This window comes from Schistocerca piceifrons, chromosome 2 (genome assembly GCF_021461385.2).
Source record: "Schistocerca piceifrons isolate TAMUIC-IGC-003096 chromosome 2, iqSchPice1.1, whole genome shotgun sequence".
NCBI lineage: Eukaryota > Metazoa > Arthropoda > Insecta > Orthoptera > Acrididae > Schistocerca > Schistocerca piceifrons.
Window position 1 is genome coordinate 660,834,447 of NC_060139.1, and position 22,384 is coordinate 660,856,830.

A 22,384-nucleotide genomic window follows, 5' to 3' on the forward strand; every position below is an offset into this window, starting at 1 on the left:
ATGCCCCACTATGGCCTACTGTTGATATTCTGACATTACAAAGTCGAAGATGAGTGGGGCAACATATTGCTTCGTCTCACATGTGTCTCACTAAGTGACAACAGCAGAAAATCGGGTAAATTAAATCTCATGTAGAAGTTTACAGGCAATTATTCTTCTCCATGCAGAAGTTTAAGACAATCATTCTACCCATGCACCATTCATGAACTGAACAGAGTAAGAAGTAAGTGATAACGATAACAGAGATACCGTTCATCATACATCGTCATGTGGCTTGCTGAGTGTAGATGTAGGTACGAATGTAGAATGTTTCCTGTCGATTATCGATCAACGTCCTTTACACAAGTTGTTCAGGCTGCAGTACACCTTCCTTACATTATTACTGCCACATATATTTGGCGACTAAGCCAACAGAACACTGAGCGGGTGCGTATTATTGGTGAGACTCTCTCCAGCATTTTCTTCGCGTTGATATTCTAGGCTGAGTACTTCCTGTGAAAACTCTCTCGTGGAACAAACTTAATTTTGTGATGTAACCTGAGAGCTGGAAAGATGGAAAATGCGTGACTTTCGTGGTTTTGAAGGACTGGATTGGCTCTATTGCAGTTATTATGAACAGAATGTGAGTGGGTAATTGTGTGGAGAATACTGTAGAAACTGAAACTGATCGGAAATCTCATGCTAATACCAAGAGCAACAGTGACTGGATATGGTAACTTTGTCTTTTCTAAGAAACCAGAGAGCTGGAGGTGTTCCTAGAATCAGCGGAAAACTTCCTGAGATTGTGCACTGGCCTGCATTGACAAAAGTTATGCTCTCTCAGAAATGTCTCCACTTTGATGGTAGACAATGATCTTTCCCAGAACTCCTTCGAGTCTGTCTTCTCTGATCTCCTTGCGTGGCAGATCCAGTATGCTGTAGCTCAGAGTCCACTTCCGTGTTCAGAGTCGCCTATTACTGACTTATTTAGCAAGGCACTACATACTGTTAAAAGCTCTCCAAGTCCTTCATAGCTAGCTTACATATGAAACGATGAAGAGCACTGTGGGGCATGAATGTTTGTGGAGTGTTGCATACTAGACAAATGTGGTGAGCGGTAAACTACTTCACCATATCCCACACTCCTCCGTCCTTCAACCACCAATATCGGCAAGAAAATGTCGGTGAAGGAAAACTTTCTATTTCAATGATTTTATACAAAACAACCAGATTCAAAACTGTGGAGTTATGTAACAAGATTGAAGTTACTTGAGATATAACTTACTGAAAAGTAGAATCATAATTGCTAGACACACACCATTAATAATAGCAAACGCTAAAGGAAAACAAGGATAAATTTGGAAGGAGAACAAAGTTTAGGGCGAAGAAGAAAAAACTTTCAGTTTTCCGGAACATTGTAAATTTGTCATAGATGGCAAAGGGATGGAAGACCAGTTGAACAGAATTAATAGTGTCATTATTGTATGATTACACGGTTGCAGAACTATCACTGGAAGCAGTAACTTCCATAAAATGTCTAGGAGTATGCGTATGGAGTGATTTAAAGTGGGACGACCGCACAAAATTAATGGCAGGTAAGGAAAATGCTAGAGTGAGATTTATTGGGACAGCCCTCAGGGAATGTAGTCTGTCAACAAATGAAGGAGCTCAAAAATTCTCGTGCGACCAATACTTGAGTATTGCTCGTGTATCTGGGATCCGCGCCAGATAGGAATGCTAGAGGAAATAGGGAAGATCCAAGAGGAGCACTTTTCATTACAGATTCATTTAGTAAGCACGAAAGGGTCACAGAGATTCTCAGCCAACTCCATTGGCAAGCGTTGCAAGAGAAGCTTTCTGCGTCATTGCGTGCATACATTCATAGAAGAGTCAACCAATATACTGTTTCCTTCTACGAATATCTAGCGAAAAGACGATAAAGATAAAATTAGAGACACTCGAGCCCACATGGAACCTTACCAGCAATCATTCTTCCCATAAACCATTTGTGGCTGAAATAGGCAAAGAGTGAAGTGACACTTGTGCGCTAAGTACCCTCTGCCACAAATCATAAGCTGTCTTGCGGAGTATAGATATAGATGTAGATGAAAGGCGTTACAAGACGAACACTAACAAGAGTTAAACAAGGATAATGGAATGTAACAGAATTGGATCAAGTGATGCTAGGAGAGCAATATTAGTAAATGAGAGACTGAAGGTAATAGATAATTTTTGCAATTTGGGCAGCAAAATAACGACGGCCGAAGTAGAGAAGTTGTGAAATCCAGACAGGAAACAGCAATACAAGTGTTTCTGGAAAAAAGAAATTTGTTAATGGCTAATATAATTTTACACGTTAGAAAGTATTTTCTGGAGGTATTTATCTGGAGTGTGCAGTACAGGGAAAAATAGAAGCTTTTGAAATGTGGTGTTAAGGATAATGCTGTTGATTAGGTGAGTCATCGAATAACTAATGAAGAGATACCTAATCGAAATGAGGAGATAAAAAATAACACTACTTGACTAAAAGAATCGATTGGCTGATGGAACACATCCTCGGCATCAAGCTTGATAATAGAGGGATGTGTGGGCGGTAAAAATTGTACAGATGGACAGGCCTGCACGAGACAAATTAATGTCGTGAGTTACATCAATCTTGAAACTGAAGACCACAACAAGAACAACGACAACACAATCTAATTTAAATAATGTGAAATTATATCTTTAGCTGTAAACTATAAAATAGAGGCTCCATTTATAAAAGAAGTGAGAAGCAATTCACAAACACATTTAGGGTCTCAGATGATCAACAAACTTACACTAAACTGGGACGAACAAACAATCACTAGTTGTCAAAAGTGTATATAGTACTTTGATTCTTTCTTGTATATTACACATTCCATCATAAAATCCAAGTCGCTGCATGGACAATTTATTAGCATCATGACCGAAAAACTTTGTGCAAATCGACATGCATAGGTTGGAAGCTCTTGCTGAGGTTCTCTCTGCCACTGCAAATAAAATTTGGGGTTTTAAACTCTACCTTACACAAAACACATATTTGTGTTTCATTTACCCAAAAATGTTTAGACACATGTGTGTCATCTTCAGTGGGTCTCCATTTGTTGCTGTAAAATATCATGCAAAGTTCATGGCTGTTTTTTCATTTTTGAGCCAGATTGTTTTTTTTTTGCCATTTTATATTTGACAGTATGTCACCTGCAAAGTAGTTGTAAAGAAATTTGCTTATTTTTAAGCACTTTTTCCTGAGTATGGTTATATATGTCGCTATACTTACATTTTTCGTCCAGCTGTGCATTTATGGTGGGTTTACATTTTCTGTTGCTATTGAATACACTGCTTTCCATGTTTTTTATATTTAATTGTAACCAGCCTTCACAAATTTTTTAAAAAATTGGATATAAGCAAAACATTTATGTCGCCATACTCATAAAGTGGTCCTGTGTTATTTTTAACACTCAGTTGTTCATTGGTTTGTTTATGTTTAGTACGGCATTAACTTTGAATGTTTGGTGAAAAATATTGTATTGTGGGAGAACTTGCTAACTACTAATTAAATTAATCAGTGATCCCAAAATGAGGAACCACCGAACATTGGGAAACTTCTGAAAACCGTGAAAGAACCATCACAAAATTTCAAGCAAAATATACGAGTATGGCACTAAGGAGTCCCAAAGCACCCAATCTAAATACTCCACAAAAGATACGCAAACACAGCTGTCCAATTAGACCGACAATTAATCTCAAATTGCACCGTCCTAACACCTAGCTAGACACACATACATTACTACAGAAACTGCACAGTTTCACGACTAGTAGGAACCTACAAAATTCCAAAGAACTCCAGAACTTCGCTGCAGAGTGAAAATCTCATACAGGAAACATCCCCCAGGCTGTGGTTAAGCCATGTCTCCACAGTATCCTTTCTTTCAGGAGTGCTAGTTCTGCAAGGTTCGCAGGAAAGCTTCTGTAAAGCTTGGAAGGTAGGAGACGAGATACTGGCAGAGGTAAAGCTGTGAGGACCCGGCGTGAGTCGTGCTTCGGTAGCTCAGATGGTAGAGCACTTACCCGCGAAAGGCAAAGGTCCCGAGTTCGAGTCTCGGTCGGGCACACAGTTTTAATCTGCCAGGAAGTTTCATACCAAAGAACTCACAGAAAAGGTAAACGACATAAATATACCACCAACAGCAAGCTTCATATCTTTGGACATCACATCCATGTACACAAATGTCCAGTGGGAGAAACAATCAGCACTATTAAAGAACATTGGAGAAACGGGGGAACACAATAAATGGACACACAAATGGAGTTGGAGCCTTTCTAAATATTATAGCAGAACAGAACTACTGAACTTTCAACAAAGACTTCTATTTACAAAAAGAAGGCCTAACAGTGGCCTCACGCACTAGTGGTCGACTTGGAGACATATTTCTGAGCTACTTTGGAAACATAATATTCAGTAAAATCATACATGCAAAATAACAAAAGATTATATATTGATACCTTCATGAGGACAACGTCATTTATTTGGTAGATGAAAAAGACACCCAGATAAAACAACTACACTGCAACATAAACACAGCACGCCCTAAAATAAAATCCACCATTGAGACAGAAGTAGACACGGAACTTAATTTCTAAGAAGTCACCATACATAGAATCAACAAAAAACATAACTGTGGAATATTCAGTAATCGTACAGTCACAGGTACAATAATTCACAACCAATCCAGTCAGCCAATGACACACAAACACTGAAGTTTCAGATGGAAGTTTACAGACTTAATTCCACTGGCCAAACTCATCTATACGCAGCAACTAAAGACAACATATGAGATAGCCAGAGAGAATACGTATAACACACAAATAATGCACAAAATGCGCAATAAAATAACAGGGCAAATTAAGAAAGAACAAACCAAACATAAGTTTCCAAAATGAAATTTTTCACTCTGCAACCGCCGCATTGGATTAGCCGAGCGGTCTCAGGCGCTGCAGTCATGGACTGTGCGGCTGGTCCCGGCGGAGGTTCGAGTCCTCCCTCGGGCATGGGTGTGTGTGTTTGTCCTTATGATAATTTAGGTTAAGTAGTGTGTAAGCTTAGGGACTGATGACCTTAGCAGATATGTCCCATAATATTTTTATTTAAAAAAAAAAAAAAAAAGAACTCTGCAGCTGAGTGCACACTGATATGAAACTTTCTGGCAGATTAAAGCTGTGTCCTGGCTCGAGACTTGAACTTGGGATCTCGCCTTTCGCTGGCACAACCCTACTGAGTTCTGGTTTTTTAGAAATTATCATTGTTTCATTAATAATTTTTAAAATCTTTTTATTTTTATTTATTTTTATTGGGGTCACAGCCAGCTACAGGATGGAGGCGGCTGGGACAAGGTGGGCAGAGGTCTAATCCCGAGACCTGGCCACGATTCCTCCCCTCCCCCCTCTCCTAACGCTGTGCTGTACCCTCACACTGTTAATCTTCATTTTACGTATTTATTTGTTTTTCTGCACATACATACAGTGAAAAACACAAATTGAAACGAGTCCACCGATATGGAACCCTGGAAACCCCGCAAGGTGTGAACGATGACAGGCGGGCCTAGTACAAGATGAAGGCGTGTCATGTATCTTCCCGAATCGGGCGGCTGCCTTCCACGCCGGGAACTCTCCAGCTTAGTGAGGGCGTGGTTAAAACGATGTTATGACAATTGGCAAAATATGCGCGATAACGGGAACAGAGTGCAACCTCTGCATGTGTAATCCGCAAGTACTGCCAGAAATCAAGGCGCGAGTAATGAGCGTCTCCATATAGATATGGCAAGGTCTCTAGCCCTTTATCCAGAGGACCGACCGAGACTTTGTGACAGGAAAATGTTCTACCGTTGGGTGAAGAAAGGACTCTGCGTCAATAACATGCAGCAGCACGCGTAGAAAACGAGCGGCCCTTTGTCGCCCCAACAACCAGACATCCACGGATAGACAGTTGAATCGGTGATTATCATCGTCGACACTACGACAGACGGTGCAGAGGTGAGAGTTCGTCAGTCCTATGGCATGGAGCTGCTGATTGGTTGGATGCTTCCCAAAGGTGACGTAAAACCAAGTCGATTGGATACGAGTCGGAAAGAAACTGTAACAATGGGAACTTGCTTTCTACCACCTTACAGGCTACGCTATGCAGGAAAAGGACGCAGAAGTCCTTTGCCCGCGGCCGGCGCATTCGTGAGAGTTCGGCGCGAGCGTAACTCAGTTCCACAGTGAACGCCACGATGTGTGCAAATGCGGGCATGATCCTGCCGACCGGGAACGGAGGGGAGAGAGACACCGGCACAAGGACGTCAAGTCAAGGTGTGTAATGGAAATCTCGACACCGCGCCGATGTTTGTACATCGTGGCCGTGTAAAGTGGAGCCGTACGACGGCGTACGTTTTACGTTTCGTACGACCCGGGGGTAAGCAAGCGTTTCACAGTGTACTGTGAAGGTGGACCATCCGTCAGAAGATATCCGAATGTAACTTAAATACAACGTTCTATCATAATCGGCATCGATAAAATCTGCGCAATATGAACCATTCTGAACGCCACATAGGCATTCAGGTAGGCAACACACTGCAAGGGATCGAGACGACGTAGGGAGTCGTGGCTGATCGTCATACGGATAGTTTTCATAACTTGAAGAAAGTTGGTCGCCACTGTACGGCGTGTTGACGACATAAGGATGATCCCAAGATAGCGGAGACGTCGGACACAGGGCAGGGGCTCCAGATCGGCCGGACGTAGATGGCGACCAATAGACAGCGCCACGGATTTTCGCACATTTATCACACTTCCAGCTGCCCTCCCATGAGTCGTAATTGTATCGAAGATCTGTGCGAGCTCCTCCCGAGATCGAACCGACAGAACGAAGTCATCGGCGTACAAGCGACATCGGAGAGTGTAGCTGTGTAAGAAGAGTCCAGACAGATCTATGAGCGGCTCCAGCGCCACTGCTTAAAGGTTGATGGGTAGGGGGCAGCCTTGCGGACCGGCCATTGGATCTGTATCAAACCCGTCACACACCCATTGATCTGGACCAACGAATGGGCGCTGCTAAAGAGCTCCCGAAGGACGCTGCTGAACCAGGCAGGGAAACCCATCCGCTCTAAGGTAGAATATAAAAATACATGGCGCACTCTGTCAAACGAGACGTCAATATCTACGACAGTGGTCGCCGTACGAAGTCTGCGCGCCTCCGCCAGGCAATCACGCCACGACAGTCTTCAGTGGCTGTCTGGGCATTAACTGTGTTACCTGGCGTTGTTTTTTCGGTGGGAGGGCACATGGCAAGAGGGGTCTGCAGCGCATAAAAATCTTGTAATCAGTATTTCATAAGGCGATAGGACGGCAGTGGGCTGTAATAATTCCAGGTGGTTGTTTATGAAGGGGAGCAATAACGCCCTCGACAAAAGCTTGTGGAATCGCAGATGAGGACGTGATCAGTTCATTATACATCTTCGCCCATCGTGTAAGCGTGAGATCACAAAACGTACGATAAAATTTAGTAGGGAGTCGATCAATGTCTGATGACTTGCACAACGCACCCCTGAAGATAGCGGTAGTGACCCACTAGGAGGTGAAAGGTTCCATAACGTAACCTCCTCCTCAAGCGTGGAGGGTTCGTAGAATGTCTACTGCGATAGGGTCGAAGTCCAGGAAGACCCCGTCAGCGGCACAGTAGACTTGGCAATAACGTTAGGTAAAGCTATCGATTATGTCCGCTTGGTGGATGACGCGTTGCGTACGGTGATCAACAAGCTTGAGACTATGTTCCGTCTGCATTGTTTTCAGTATGTGGGTGTTATGCTGACGAGCTACGCAACGGATTGATCTGAAAAGTACCCTTTGGCACCTTCAAGAAGCAATTTCCACCCCACACTACTGCAGAAGTCAGACAGACACTCCTAACGTATCAAAAACGGCTGAAAAACTTTCAGCAATAAATGCCTTCAGAAGTCGTCCGCTGTAAGGAAAAGACACAAAAATATTCTATTTTCTTACGTAACTAGTGGGATACTTGGGTACTGGAGTATTGCTAGTTAGTGTGAGAAAAACATTAAACGAACGGAAAATATTATTTGTTGCAAAATCTGAGAATATCAAGTGAAACTTTTATTTATAAACTGAAACACAAATTTCCGGGTTCTTTTCAGAATAGGAGGTTACGTTATTCTTTAAGAATGTTATTTACTCAGCAGAATGGCTGAGAGCCGTGCCTACTCAACTTGAATAATTATCCAATCGAATTTTTGTAAGTACGGTCGAGGCTGTCGCATGAGAAATGTAATGGAGTGACATGAATGAAGTATGTTATTTCTAATGGAGGCAAGATGGGACTCGCCTATGCTGTAGCGCACAATACCGTGAGCTGTGACGACTGCTGCCTGCATCGTTCGCTGCTGAAAAATAATAAAACTATCTGTTTTTATCTGTATTGACCTTCGCCAACCGAACTCTCACTACGCCTTGATGAAGTCAAGGACATCTATCTGTCCCTAGTCTAACTATTGGCGTGGTGCACCAGTCAGGTAACCAGTCCAGTCCACCACGATGCCACTCAACGTTCGCTCTCAGGCGCTACTAATACTCTGTCTGTGTTCACACCGCACATTAAGAGTTGCGGCCAACACAGTGAACAAACGGTTAATTGCGAGTGACTCAATATAGAGTATCATTCCGATTTGCTAGCGACAGAGGTGCTCTCTCAGTGCAGTACTGAGTAGAGACTTTGTTCCTCGCTCTCTGCGTACACGCACGAGTGCGCTCGCTCCGCTATGTGTTCCCGCTTCAAGAGCATCACTGGAACGACCCCTCTCCACGCAAAAGGCGAAAGGGTGTATCGTCTGCTGTCTTTCCCTCATTCCTCCGGCTCCTTGCGTCAGAAATAGTCCGCCAATCAGCGTTACTCTTACAAACGGGAGAATGGCGCTCCATTTAAGCCGACCAATCCGGAAATAGATAGTATCTGCGTTAGGCGTTTACTGTCCACCTGTGAAAACTCTGAAACTGCGAACTAGGTCCGTCAAAAATGCATACGCTAGGGCTCTCTGAAACAATACAGCGGGTTTTGCTTTTAAGGTGAACACGCAGGCCATTAGCCCTTCTCTCTGGCAAAAAACTGTTTTGATCCCTGGGCGGTCGGCTGGCCGGTGCTGCTGTGGCAGTCGTGTCTTGAATGTTTGTGTACGCCAGCTTCGACGTTTTAATCACGGTTCGCACTTGCGATTTATTTATTAGATTTGCATATCGATTAAATGGAAATATGTAAAATGGACTCTACCCTATCGAGTTTGATCTCGAATGAAACGTCTTGATACGCAGAATACGATGGTGAGGTCGGAAAATGTAAGAAATGAAGGTTAGGAGACCCCGCCACCTTACATTGTCTGTGTCCGTGCACAATATGATGCATACTGGGTTGCTCCTACCTCACTACATCAGGTCTGTGCAGACGCACCATAGTCCCCTGTAGTTTCCAGCGAGTAGCCGCTAGTGGCTTAGCCTTAATCGTGCTGCATTCAGTTTTCACTTTCAGGGAAGGCGGCTGTCCATCAAGGTCGCGTAGGAAGTTACAGTAGAAATCTATACTGTGCCTATGCCAAGCAGCCACCTCACTGCTGCAAGTGACGAATGTGCAGCCACCAGTCCACCACTGATACATAGGATGGGAGATGCCATTCCCACTATGTCCACGTCTCTGTGATACGTTCCCAACAATAAAGATCCTGCAGCTGCTGAGTGTTGAGTTTCCATGGTGCCAGACTGCCTGAAACCCCCTGGCGGGGAAGGAGCAGTGTACATGTGTACCCGCAGTGGCCGGAGAACACTAAATGTCAGTTCTCTATATCAAACACTGCTTCAACCAGCCAACGGGGCACATAAATGCAGTCTAACTGATTTGCCGAATGGTTAGTGTAAAACGCGAATTACAGGTCGTCTGCGCGTCGTACCTCTCAGATATTGTGCAGGACTGGATTGCGAACAATGAGACGTAGCTCCTGGCACGTTATAAAATTCGGGTATTCTTCTCTCTGGCCGAGTATGCAGTTAATGCCCACTCCCCACCCCGACCCCAGAGGAAAGGTGTTAATGTCGACCTAAGAACAGTAGGGCACTCTCCTCCGTATTAAATCGTGACTTTTCACGCCGACGTCCGGTACCAGAAGGCGCACAAACTTTAATAACAAGCGTGGAGTGAATCTTATACGCCATACTCCTGGTATATGGGAGGTATATGAGGTCGCCAGTTGGGATGCCTTCACATACATACACAGCCACTCCGTGTCCAAGGTGACCGCCGTGAGAGGCGTAGAAGTCATAGCTTGCTACCCGCGGTAGCGCTGCTAAATGCACCTCCTGTAACAGTGCAGTGTCTAGTTCTGAAGCCCATATGATTTCTTTCAAGAGATGTATCTTGGCGGACAAGCGGACGCCGTTTACATTCAGTGTCGTGCTACGGTATTCGTGGAGCTGCACCACACTGGGGGATAGGGCTACAGGTCGTTGGTGCGAGGAGGCGGGGCACAGGGTGGCAGGCGCCCTCGCACGGGGCAAAAGTTGGCACCAGCGGGTCGCCTCCCCTAACGGCGGAGACTCCTGTACGGGATCTGCTGTTTCTTCAAATCCCCGCTCCACGCCAGTGGTGACTTCGTCGGCGTGGTATCCGCATGCCTAACGCCTGCCGATACCGTCACATCCTCTGGTATCGTTCCTTCTCCAATAGGGACTTCAGAGGCGGGAACATTCCGTTCCGTCGATGCGGGAACCACTGACGGCCAACGTTCCACAGAAGCACTGACGACGCCGTCGTACACGATCTCAGACGCTGAAATGTTGGGTTGCTCAACACTTAGTGTATCATCTGGACAGGGAGAAGAGACTCGTTCCGAAGTCGCATGGGGCCCGCTTTTGCTTTGTTATGGGGAGCGTTGTTTACGCAATCACCCTTGCGTGTCCAAAGACAGGAAGGAGTCGCGCCGGTCACGCAGGAAGGCCGTCTTCGAGACAACCAGAGAGTCGACAAGGAGTTACGTTCGACATCAACGTCGGCCACAGGCGCAGCCGGAGCAGCCACAGGAACTGAGGACATAGTTGAAGTCACACCATCAGTCACCTCGTCCAAAATCGCGTCAGGAAGGGTCGGGACGCTACGCATCAGCTATTCACGTGAGTCCGAGAGCCGCCGGGCGGCAGGCGGCAACTTAAACGCCTTTGCGTATGTGACCTGAAGTATCGTAGACGACGAGAGAAGTACCATTCCTCCAGTCGGTAGCTGCATTATCTGCCTCTGCAGATATTCATATCTGATGTGGCTGTCTTTTCCACACCCATAATAAGTACGCTACTATCCGTCGTACATGATTACGGTCCGACATCCTCTGTGGGTCAGATAATCAATTGTGAACAGGTTATGTGCTGACGTGAGCCCAGCGTTCTACCTTATGATTATGAACAGCGCCTTATGGCTGGAAAGCCGACATGACGTCCTCGGAAAGTACCGCGAATGGCAGTTCGAACACGCGAATTGTACTAATGCCTAATCCAGCATGTTCGACTTTGATAACGCCGACGTTACCGTCAGCGTGACAGAAACGGAGTCCCTGTTGGTCGCCTTTAAAACGCGCTTTCACGCAGTGTCATTGATCATTTTAACGTAGGCGGTGATCCTAAGAATCGAGAGGTAGATACCCTGAAGTTTCGATGGTGGGTTCTTCGCCTTCTCACGGACGAACCTTTCCACATCTAAGGCTTTCGGTCGTGCATATTCCGGGTAAAAGTTGAAACGTAATGCCGATTTCCTGAACCTACTAGTTCCCTCTCAGGCTAAGTCGCAATATAAACAAACACGAGGTCACACTCTGCAGGTGGAAGTACGGCACGTCCTCTCCCGACGGTTGCTAAAGACAAACTGTTCCGACTGAGCAACCCAAGCATGACTCACGACCACACCTCACAGCTTTACTTCCGGCGGTACGTCATCTCATACCCTGCTGCGAAAGGCAAAGATCCCGGTTTTGAGCCTTGGTCCGGCACTTAGTTTCAGTCTGCCAGGAAGTTTCATGTATAAATTAGTATCCACAACAGAGAGCAATGAACACCAACAAATGACAAACACAGAGAGCACAGGGAACCAGGAACACCTTACAAAGACCGCAGTGTGGTATGTTCTAACATGCAACAACAAAAACGTCCAGAGTGTGATGAACATTCTGAAGAACTAAGGACTACAAATATCCTTCCTCACAGTCAACACAACACAGAAAAATCTAAATACGTAGAACATTTCTACAAACAAATTTTCCAAAGCTGCAATCGATCATTACCCTGTAGTTTATCCCAATCTGTCTGCATAGGCCAAATATGCAGAAATATTAAAACTAGTTATTCCGAGTATATCAGAGCCTTAAAAAGTGACAGTAAAAAACACCATCTAATCCAGTAAAATCACAGTCCTAATAACATTGAGACAGATCTCAAGATCCTCAGAGAAAACAGTAGTCTCCATCAAAAACTCACAACAGAGGGGATTTGCCATATACAAAAAGGGGTGATACAAGGAAAGAAAGTCTTGAATGAGTGTGCAACATTGTGCAACAAAACACTGTTTGCAACTCTCAATGAACTGTACAACAAATTTCCCCATATAAAACATAGTTTTGAAACATCCTAGAATATCCAAAAACATTTCAGTCTCAGTCTTTCCCCGTCCCCTCCTTTTTCACACACACACACACACACACACACACACACAAACGGTGAAAGATTGAGTTGCTGCAGTAACATGGGGTTGCTCTATGAACATGGCGATATAAACATTTGGCTCAAATTCTCTTTTGTGTAAAAAAGTATGAAATATAAAAAAAAGGTGTTGGAAGCAGTTTGCCCGAGTTCGAGTCTCGGTCCGGCACACAGTTTTAATCTGCCAGGAAGTTTCATATCAGCGCACACTCCGGTGCAGAGTGAAAAATCTCATTCCAGCTTGGACAACTAATTTACATTTCTTATGATTATTAAAGCCACATAATGTGTATAGGGTTTGGCTAGTTGCTGTCAGACTAATTGAAGTAGTGTGCCTATGTGCATCATTTACGATCTGTAAAATAAATGGAAGCTTCAAGAAATTATTACAATACATCATGTGGAGATGGATGAAATCACGAGGGAGGAGGTAGGCACTGCGTTTATTCCATATACAGGCGCACTCTCGGGGAAAATCGCCTTCATTTTGAAGAAACACCGGGTCGGAACGGTGTTTTGTCCTCCGAATAAAACTCGTGCACTGGTGGGGAGCGCCAAAGATGACCTCGGTTTGAGGAAGGCCGGCGTGTACCAGATTCCATGTCAATGTGGCAAGTCGTATATTGGTCAGACGATGCGTACCGTCGAGGATCGATGCCGTGAACACCAGAGGCACACTCGACTGATGTATCCGAGCAAGTCGGCGGTCGCTGAACATTGTTTGTCGGAAAATCACGCTAAGGAGTATGAACGCACGAGGATTCTGGTACAGACGTCGAGATACTGGGACAGTGTTGTTAGAGATGCCATCGAAATTCGCACCAATGACGACCTCATAAACCGTGACTGTGGCTATAATCTTAGCAAGGCTTGGGAACCAGCGACTGGGTTAACCAAGAGTATATCGAGCAAACGTATAGTTGTGACGACCACGGCGGACACAGCCATCACACCGACGTCATCTCAGACGCCGTCGCAATCTGTTCCACCACGCGACCGTGGCGCGGGGCGCGGACGGCGGAAGGAGCAGCCATAGCATACGGATCTCCGTGCCGGCACGTTCACAGGAGCTCAGTCCGTCAGTTCACCTGACGATGGCGACATGTATGGTCTTCGAAATATTGTGCACGTTGGACGCTGTAGACCGGCAGTACACCCGTGGATATTTTGATTATCAAATACGCCGGGAGAAACTCAAGAATCACATCATGAAAGTTTTTTCCCACAATATTTGTTTCATGGACGATACACAAGTTAATAGTAGTTATCATTTACGAAACTGCTCAATAACCCACTCTACAGGGTTTAAACCACGGCAACAATAATATTTCCATCTTACACTATGATTTACAACAACATGCCTATTCTATTAATGATAACCCCATGGTTACATACTTTGAAACAAATGGAACATTGACAGGCGGACTGTTACTCGAGTACACCAGTGTATTTCACTAGCAAGTGGTGGGCGGCCAGTGTGATGGCTTTGTGTGTACAGTGGCTGTTGTATGCGTAGTTGCGACCCGGCAGGACTGGACAAAGCGTTTAGCAGCTGTGACTCTGTACTGGTTGTTTTCCCTTGTGCGTAAGTAATGGGTGGGGTGATCTTTCAGAACGCGGAGAATTATCTCACATCAACTGTAACTCGAAAGTCTCCCATAGATGGAATACCTAGAATTCTCATATCTTCCATAGTATTCTACAAAATTTCGATCCTGGATGGGACCTAACTTTTGATTGCCAACTTCTTTTCTTTCTCTCATTACTGTGGTAGCTGCTGAATAGTGCTCTCCTTTTCAGCATTAAAAGAAAGGCTATGGCCTTGCCAAAACGTATTCTGTAAAAGAACAACAGTGAGTGGAGAGCTTTCGCACTGCTAGAAAATTATTCAGACAGGGAATCACTTTGGCTGTCATTGGCTGGGGAGTTTTTTCTCTATTCTGACCTTGGGCTCGACTTGTATACACAAATCAAAACGTCCACTTCATCTGATAACTAATAGGCATTTGGCCGACTTTCCACCAATGGCGATGATTTTCTTCCGTCCGACAATAGCATTACGGAGCCACGTGTGATGCTAGTGTTGCTGGAAGGTCTAGTACCAGTCCTTCATTATGAGTATGAGTTAAACTAAACTAAGCTAAACACCGTCTGATCAGGCCTTGGAAGCCCAATGGTACCGACCGACCGCCGTTTCATCCTCAACCCACAGGTTTCACTGGATGCGGATACGGAGGAGCATGTAGCCAGCACACCGCCCTCCCAGCCGTATGTCAGTTTACGAGACCGGAGCGACTACTTGTCAGCCAAGTAGCTCCTCAGTTTGCCTCAAAATGGTTGAGTGCACCCTGATTGCCAACAGCGCTCGGCACTCGGCAGACCGGATGGTCACCCATCCAAGTGCTAGCCCAGTCCGACAGCGCTCAACTTCGATGATCTTACGGTAACCGTTTTTTTCACTGTGGCAAGGCCGTTGGCCGACTTTGGGTTAACGTCATCTGAGTAATAGCCGTCACTGTGCTGGAAGGAAGTTACTGTGGGTGAGGTTTTTGAAGTAATGTAAAGGAACTCCACGTGTAGAAGCTCGAAGTTTTTCCTTCACCTGCAAATTCCCCGGTCTGTAATCGATATGAACGTTTATGGGACTCTCTTGATCTACATCTACATCTACATCTATATGATTACTCTGAAATTCACATTTAAGTGCTTGGAAGAGGGTTCATCGAACCACAATCAAACTATCTCCCTACCATTCCACTCCCGAACAGCGCTCTGGAAGAACGAACACCTGCCGGCCGCGGTGGTCACGCGGTTCTAGGCGCTCAGTCCGGAGCCGCGCGACTGCTACGGTCGCGGGTTCGAATCCTGCCTCGGGCATGGATGTGTGTGATGTCCTTAGGTTAGTTAGGTTTAAGTAGTTCTAAGTTCTAGGGGACTGATGACCATAGATGTTAAGTCCCATAGTGCTCAGAGCCATTTTCAAGAACGAACACCTAAACCTTTCTGTTCGAGCTCTGATTTCTCTTATTTTATTTTGATGATCATTCCTACCTACGTAGGTTGGGCTTAACAAAATATTTTCGCATTCGGAAGAGAAAGTTGGTGACTGAAATTTCGTAAATAGATCTCGCCGCGACGAAAAACGTCTTTGCTTTAATGACTTCCATCCCAACTCGCGTATCATATCTGCCACACTCTCTCCCCTATTACGCGATAATACAAAACAAGCTGCCCTTTTTTGCACCCTTTCGATGTCCTCGGTCAATCCCACCTGGTAAGGATCCCACACCGCGCAGCAATATTCTAACAGAGGAGGAACGAGTGTAGTGTAAGCTGTCTCTTTAGTGGACTTGTTGAATCTTCTAAGTGTCCTGCCAAAGAAACGCAACCTTTGGCTCGCCTTCCCCACAATATTATCTATGTGGTCTGTCCAACTGAAGTTGTTCGTAATTTTAACACCCAGATACTTAGTTGAATTGACAGCCTTGAGAATTGTACTATTTATCGAGTAATCGAATTCCAACGGATTTCTTTTGGAACTCATGTGGATCACCTCACACTTTTCGTTGTTTAGCGTCAACTGCCACCTGCCACACCATACAGCAATCTTTTCTAAATCGCTTTGCAACTGATACTAGTCTTCGGATGACCTTACTAGACGGTAAATTACAGCGTCATCTGCGAACAACCTAAGAGAACTGCTCAGCTTGTCACCCAGGTCATTTATATAGACCAGGAACAGCAGAGGTCCCAGGACGCTTTCTGGGGAACACCTGATATCACTTCAGTTTTACTCGATGATTTGCCGTCTATTACTACGAACTGCGACCTTCCTGACAGGAAATCACGAATCCAGTCGCACAACTGAGACGATACCCCATAGGCCCGCAGCTTGATTAGAAGTCGCTTGTGAGGAACGGTGTCAAAAGCTTTCCTGAAATCTAGAAATACGGAATCAACTTGAGATCCCCTGTCGATAGCGGCCATTACTTCGTGCGAATAAAGAGCTTTCTGAAGAGTTTTCTGAAACCATGCTGATTACGTATCAATAGATCGTTCCCTTCGGGGTGATTCATAATGTTTGAATACAGTATATGCTGCAAACCTACGTCAATGATATAGGTCTGTAGTTCGATGGATTACTCCTACTACCCTTCATAAACACTGGTGCGACCTGCGCAATTTTCCAATCCTCGCGTACATTCTGGGAATCTTGTGACACGGATCATTCAGTAGCCGAGAGATAAGGTTCAGAGTAAAAGTGTTTCGAACAGATCCGTTGTCTCAAACGAGCATCAAATTCTCGCTGCAGTTTAAGAGTAGCACAGATGAAGTTATAATCACATGATGGTCACGTCACTGTCGTTGTGAGATGCACATCTTTTGTCATTAAGTTGGACACGTCGCGAACAATAAATTTCGTGTTTTTTAGGTTCGCTAGTTTACTCAACAGACCAGACTTTCAAGTTTCTAAGTGTCACATCTTTATGGCAAAAAGTAAAATATTTTACACCATTTCGAAACAACAATTTTGACCACACCCGGTAACATGGGAATGGGAGTTGTGGCATAGCCAGTGGAATGATATGATGGCTGTCGAACATTTGTACTAAAAAGCTTCTGAATATTACGAAAAAAACACGACAGACATTATTCGCCTCTTAAATTTGGAAAATGTGTAGTAATGAAACATCAGCGTTCATTGACACAAGTGCGAAGTCTATAAGGCCACAACCCCATTACTACCCTGTGGAAGGAAAGTGTGGGAGTGGGAAATATATAAATTAGAACTACTCAATGGTCTTTCCCACTAAGGAACCACGATGTGATTGGTCAATTACATTTCTGTTAATCCATTCAGAATACCTTGCGTAATTCATTTTCTTTACTACATAATTAATAATTACATTTATATGAACTTCTTTACGCATTTGTATACACCGTGCAGTATTGACGCAGCCATTCATATTACAAAAATACAAAGTCGATAATATGGACGTCGCATACAAATCAGACAGTATATATAAATGTGGTTGTAGTACACGTGTTACAATTTGTATTAAGGCATGACTCATCGTCAGCAAAACGGTCATAGAATTTCTTGGAAACTGAGTGGAAAATGAGTTTTTCTGCAAAACATTGAAAATTAATTGTTGAACACTCATACTCTTTTGGTATTATTAGATCACTTAAACATTGATTTGACCTAATATTCTTGAGGATTTATTGATTCTATCTAGCAAATTACTGTTGGTTCTTAAGTTGTATGCATAATATTGAAAGAGACTTGTTATTCCACATGGGAGTCTCTGCACAAATGATAATGAATCACTGTTTACCTTCGTTCAACAATTTCTGCATCGGCACACTTTAATGCATTACACCAGTATTATAACAGCAGCACAATCAAAGGTTTATGTGTCCTGAGGAGACTTATCCTGTCACTAAACATTTTGGAAATCACGAAGCAAATCAGTGTTAAGGATGCTGAGCTAATGCGGACAGGGCGTTCAACAACAGTCATTGTTGAACACATTCAGTGACACAGTGTGTTTATCATTTGTCTTTTGATCTGTGCATGAGAAGACTTGTAAAAGTCCATCATTTACAGCAGAGTGTTGAATAGTCGTTCATAGACACTTTGCCAAACTTGCACTGATTCACGGTCAACGGCATAAAATAAAAGGATACACGTCCAAAATGTATGTTAACAAATACCGAGATTTCTACGATAGCAGTCTATGAGACTTTCACACCAATAGCTACTGCATAGCATACATCATTCTCTTTGGTGTGCTTATGGTTCGCTCTAATAGAATTCTCTGCGACGTAGCTGGTGGAGTAGCTATTTCGATAAAAGACAAATGGTCTCGGTTGGTAGTTACTCAACGCAGGTAACGCCCATAGTCTTGGCTAGCAGATAATGCTGCGTTCCGTGCATTTACGTAGTGGAAACGGTGGTTAGTTTGGGCCGACGAGAAGTATGGATCACTTTGTGATTCTCGTGTTTACCGCTGACCAACGGACGTATGCAGTACTTGGAATGAAGCGCAGACGTCAGTTCATCATCTGGTGCAACTTAAGTGATGCAACTGTTAAATTTGTGTCACAATCAAATTTTATTTGTTTTAAGTGCCTAAACTGGTGAATGTTGTAATGTTCAGCATCGGTTTGTACTGTTGAAGGCAAGAGGTAATACGTTTTATTATACTGGTGGTAATATGTAAGTAGTCTGACGTATGTTGGATGGTGTAATGAAATCCCACTCACTCAAGACAGTTTCTGTTGCCATAGTGTTTTAAAATGCAGCTTCAGTAGGGTAGTATCCGCAATACCCATCTCGAGTGGTGTGGGATAAACGAGTAAATTTTCTTTTGTTTTTGAGTCTGTTTTTTAAGATGTGATGCCGAGTTCAAGAATAGACGTGCCGCTGACGGTCGAGGGGAGTGGTTTGAGACTACAGTGAACCGAGCGGTTTCAAGAGTTTTGGAAGGCGAAATGGCCGAAAGGGCTGCTGCCGATCATTTTAATTTTCCGACACTGAAGAAGAGATTAAAATCAGTTGTAGCGGATCAGCAGACATGATGAGATTTTCACACTAACACTATTTGTGGGGAATTTCTTTAAGTAAACTGGATCCATTGTGTAAGATTTGAGAGCTGGACACACGAACTTTGTGCAGAAATTGAGTATTCATTGTATTACAATGAAAAAAAAATTGTTTTTAGTTTCATCTTTGAAAATTAGACAAGTGTTGTTTAGCTAACTTGTGCAAAAGAGTCAAAATATTATTTTCCATAATAAAATTTATGTTTCTGTTGTACTTTTGATATACAACCAGTTTACATTTGTTTGTGAACAACAAAAACAACTTTTTTTGTAATAGCTGTATTTTGTTGTATGGTCCATACTATCCGACATTCCTTCAGTATCTCGACTGTAAGTCTTTCAATTTTTTTTAATGGTTATGTCGTCTGGTTAGAAATCTATTTTTCACCATTTGCAAGAAAACAAATGTTCACATAAAGGTTTTTTGCAGTTATACCACATTTAAAAAAACAACAAAACTTCTATACCAATACATACCATACAGCCGCCGTTTGCCTGCTCATAGTCGAAAACACATTATTGCTTTCAAATGTTCGGAAGTGGATGTGTTTTACGAAAGATCATAATCACAGGGTGACGTTAATTCCGAAACTGTATGGCTACAACAATGTCAAAGTAGCAGCACGAAGTATTGCACCTAACGATGATAGTGACCGTAAACAAGTGAATATCGGTTTGAAGTCATATATTGTCTTCCATTTCTAATGAAACAGTTGCTCCCTTCACTTACAGCGCCGAGAGACTTGAGAGTGAACAATGAATACATTAATCTGCGAAGTAACCGATTATACTCTTTACTTATCGTGTTCGCAAACACATGTATAGTTATTTCACTCCATCTGGAATCCTTCACACATATTAATAACTTTCCATTATCCGATACACTTCAGAACGCCACATACGATTACACCAGCAATCCTTCACCACTAGACACTTACTGAATGTATTTAACATCATTAAAATACACATCTGACTTGTAAGACTGGCCATGCAATACTAATCAGTGGCCGAGTGTTGAATAATTTACTTGATATTTACAAACCACTATGACACATTAAAATTTGGCTGGTCATTCGCATGCTTTACCAATATTAGTCAAATGTGTATTTTACTTTAATTTACTAGTTTTAATATATCCATCATCTCATACGCTTACAGCTAAATTCGCTAGATGTCGTTACTATACTTGCCCAAAAGCAGCTCTACAGTAGTTTTCTAACAACAACAAACGAGGACTGTTTGTAGGACACTATAAAAACTGGATATCTCAGTATCAGATTTTTCATTGAAGACTTTCTCTGTACTGCTGTTAATACTGTAGGAAACGATGCAAGTACCAACCCTATATCATTTAGTTCAAAGGTATGTTCAAATATGGCACCTGGAGTATCTCCATTAGCTTCCTCATGGAGACCGATATAAGTGCCTTCTACACGCACAGTTAGAGGCCTTCCATACATTCTGTACTCTGTGCTGTGCCCGTGAACATGTACATTTATGTGCTTCAGTTCGTTATTTATTAGCTTATTGCGTTAAGATGGACCTAAATACAGAGTGTAATACCGTTAGGAAGAAATCGGATGGCAGGAAAGACTTCGGAACTCATGAGGAGGCTTCACTACATCACAATGTAGTGATATGCGTGCACTAGCAGATCTGTTCATCAACACGCCCAAACACAAGCTGATCCAATGCTACTAAGCTATAGTGAGTAATGCCAACAAAATTTTGGTCGAGAAAATTTTCAATGAAACTGGGGAATGGAATTCTTATTCAGTCTTCAAGAAAGATTCCTTACTCGGATGAAAAATATCGCATGCCTTACAGAAACATGTGTTGTGAAGCCACTGAAGAAAAAAGAGAAGTGGAATTAAATTTCAAGCCACTTAACATTTCTTTTTCCGCATTTGTTATTTTGACGTATTTCCTTTTCTGTATTACTTATATTTGTGATCCAATAAAACCGTTATTAATGGCAAACAAATATTATACGACGTTTGAAATGTTTTTCCTTTCTTAAAAAAAATACAATTTGGCTCTTACGCCGTTTTCCACAAACACTCCTCAAATGTCTCTAATGGTACTAATAAGCCGTACAAACACCGAAGTTGTGTAGAACATGTAGTGACTAGCTACTATTAGTGCTGCAGGGCCATTTTACTGCTAAGTCCTCTAGCGGCGCAACTCAGGCAAAGTGTCCAGACAAGAATTATAAAAGCAAGAGATTTATTTTAAGCAACTCCTACTCTGGCGGTTAGTGTGGATGCCTTTAGATCGGGGGATCCTGGTGTCGATTGCCGGACAGGTCGGAAATTTCTTCCCTCGGGTACTCTTTCTTTGTGTTGCGCTTATCATTCCATCTTATCACCATCGTCGCACATGCCACCGGAGTGGCGTCAAATAGAAAGACTTGCATCACGCGCACGAAAAGCACCAGGCGGAATCTTCCGGCCAACAATGCCATACGATCATTTCATTTAAAATTACAAGCAGAAATTCTATTTCAGCGCGTTTGAAAATTCAAAGCTATAATCGCCAAGTATAGATGTTGATTGATCCGATGGAAGCAAGGCGCAACTTGGTATATGTCGAACAGTAAATTTAAAGTGCGGCGAAAATAAACTTAGGAAAATATTGTTCAGTATTTACACACGAGTGCACCACTGGCGACATTTTATCAGTAATTATTGACAAGCCTCGAGCATCACGTGCGAGTTAGAATCTCATCTCTGCTTCACACAGTATGATTTTGGACACCTTTGGAGAGCTAACTCCTTCGTGAGTCATTTCCAACTCTGGCTATGGGTGTTTCGGGAATTTTGGAAACTGTGGCTACTAGCAGGTGACCGAGTCTCGAAAACTTAGAGTCAGGGACTACAATAACACACTCTTCTATTGAAGTCACTGTGCCATGTTTACTGTTACCATATGAGCTTGCCGAATGTGGAATCGATTTACACCTTTCCAATCGCCATACCCAAGCATTTTTTCGTGGTATGCG

At 43.4% G+C, this 22,384-nt stretch overlaps 1 protein-coding gene across 1 annotated transcript in view; it reads left to right on the plus strand.

Annotated features, from left to right (window-relative positions):
- LOC124775715 (glutamate receptor ionotropic, kainate 2-like) overlaps window positions 1-22,384 on the plus strand; it is a 218,668-nt gene that overhangs the window by 120,531 nt on the left and 75,753 nt on the right. The window lies entirely within an intron of this gene.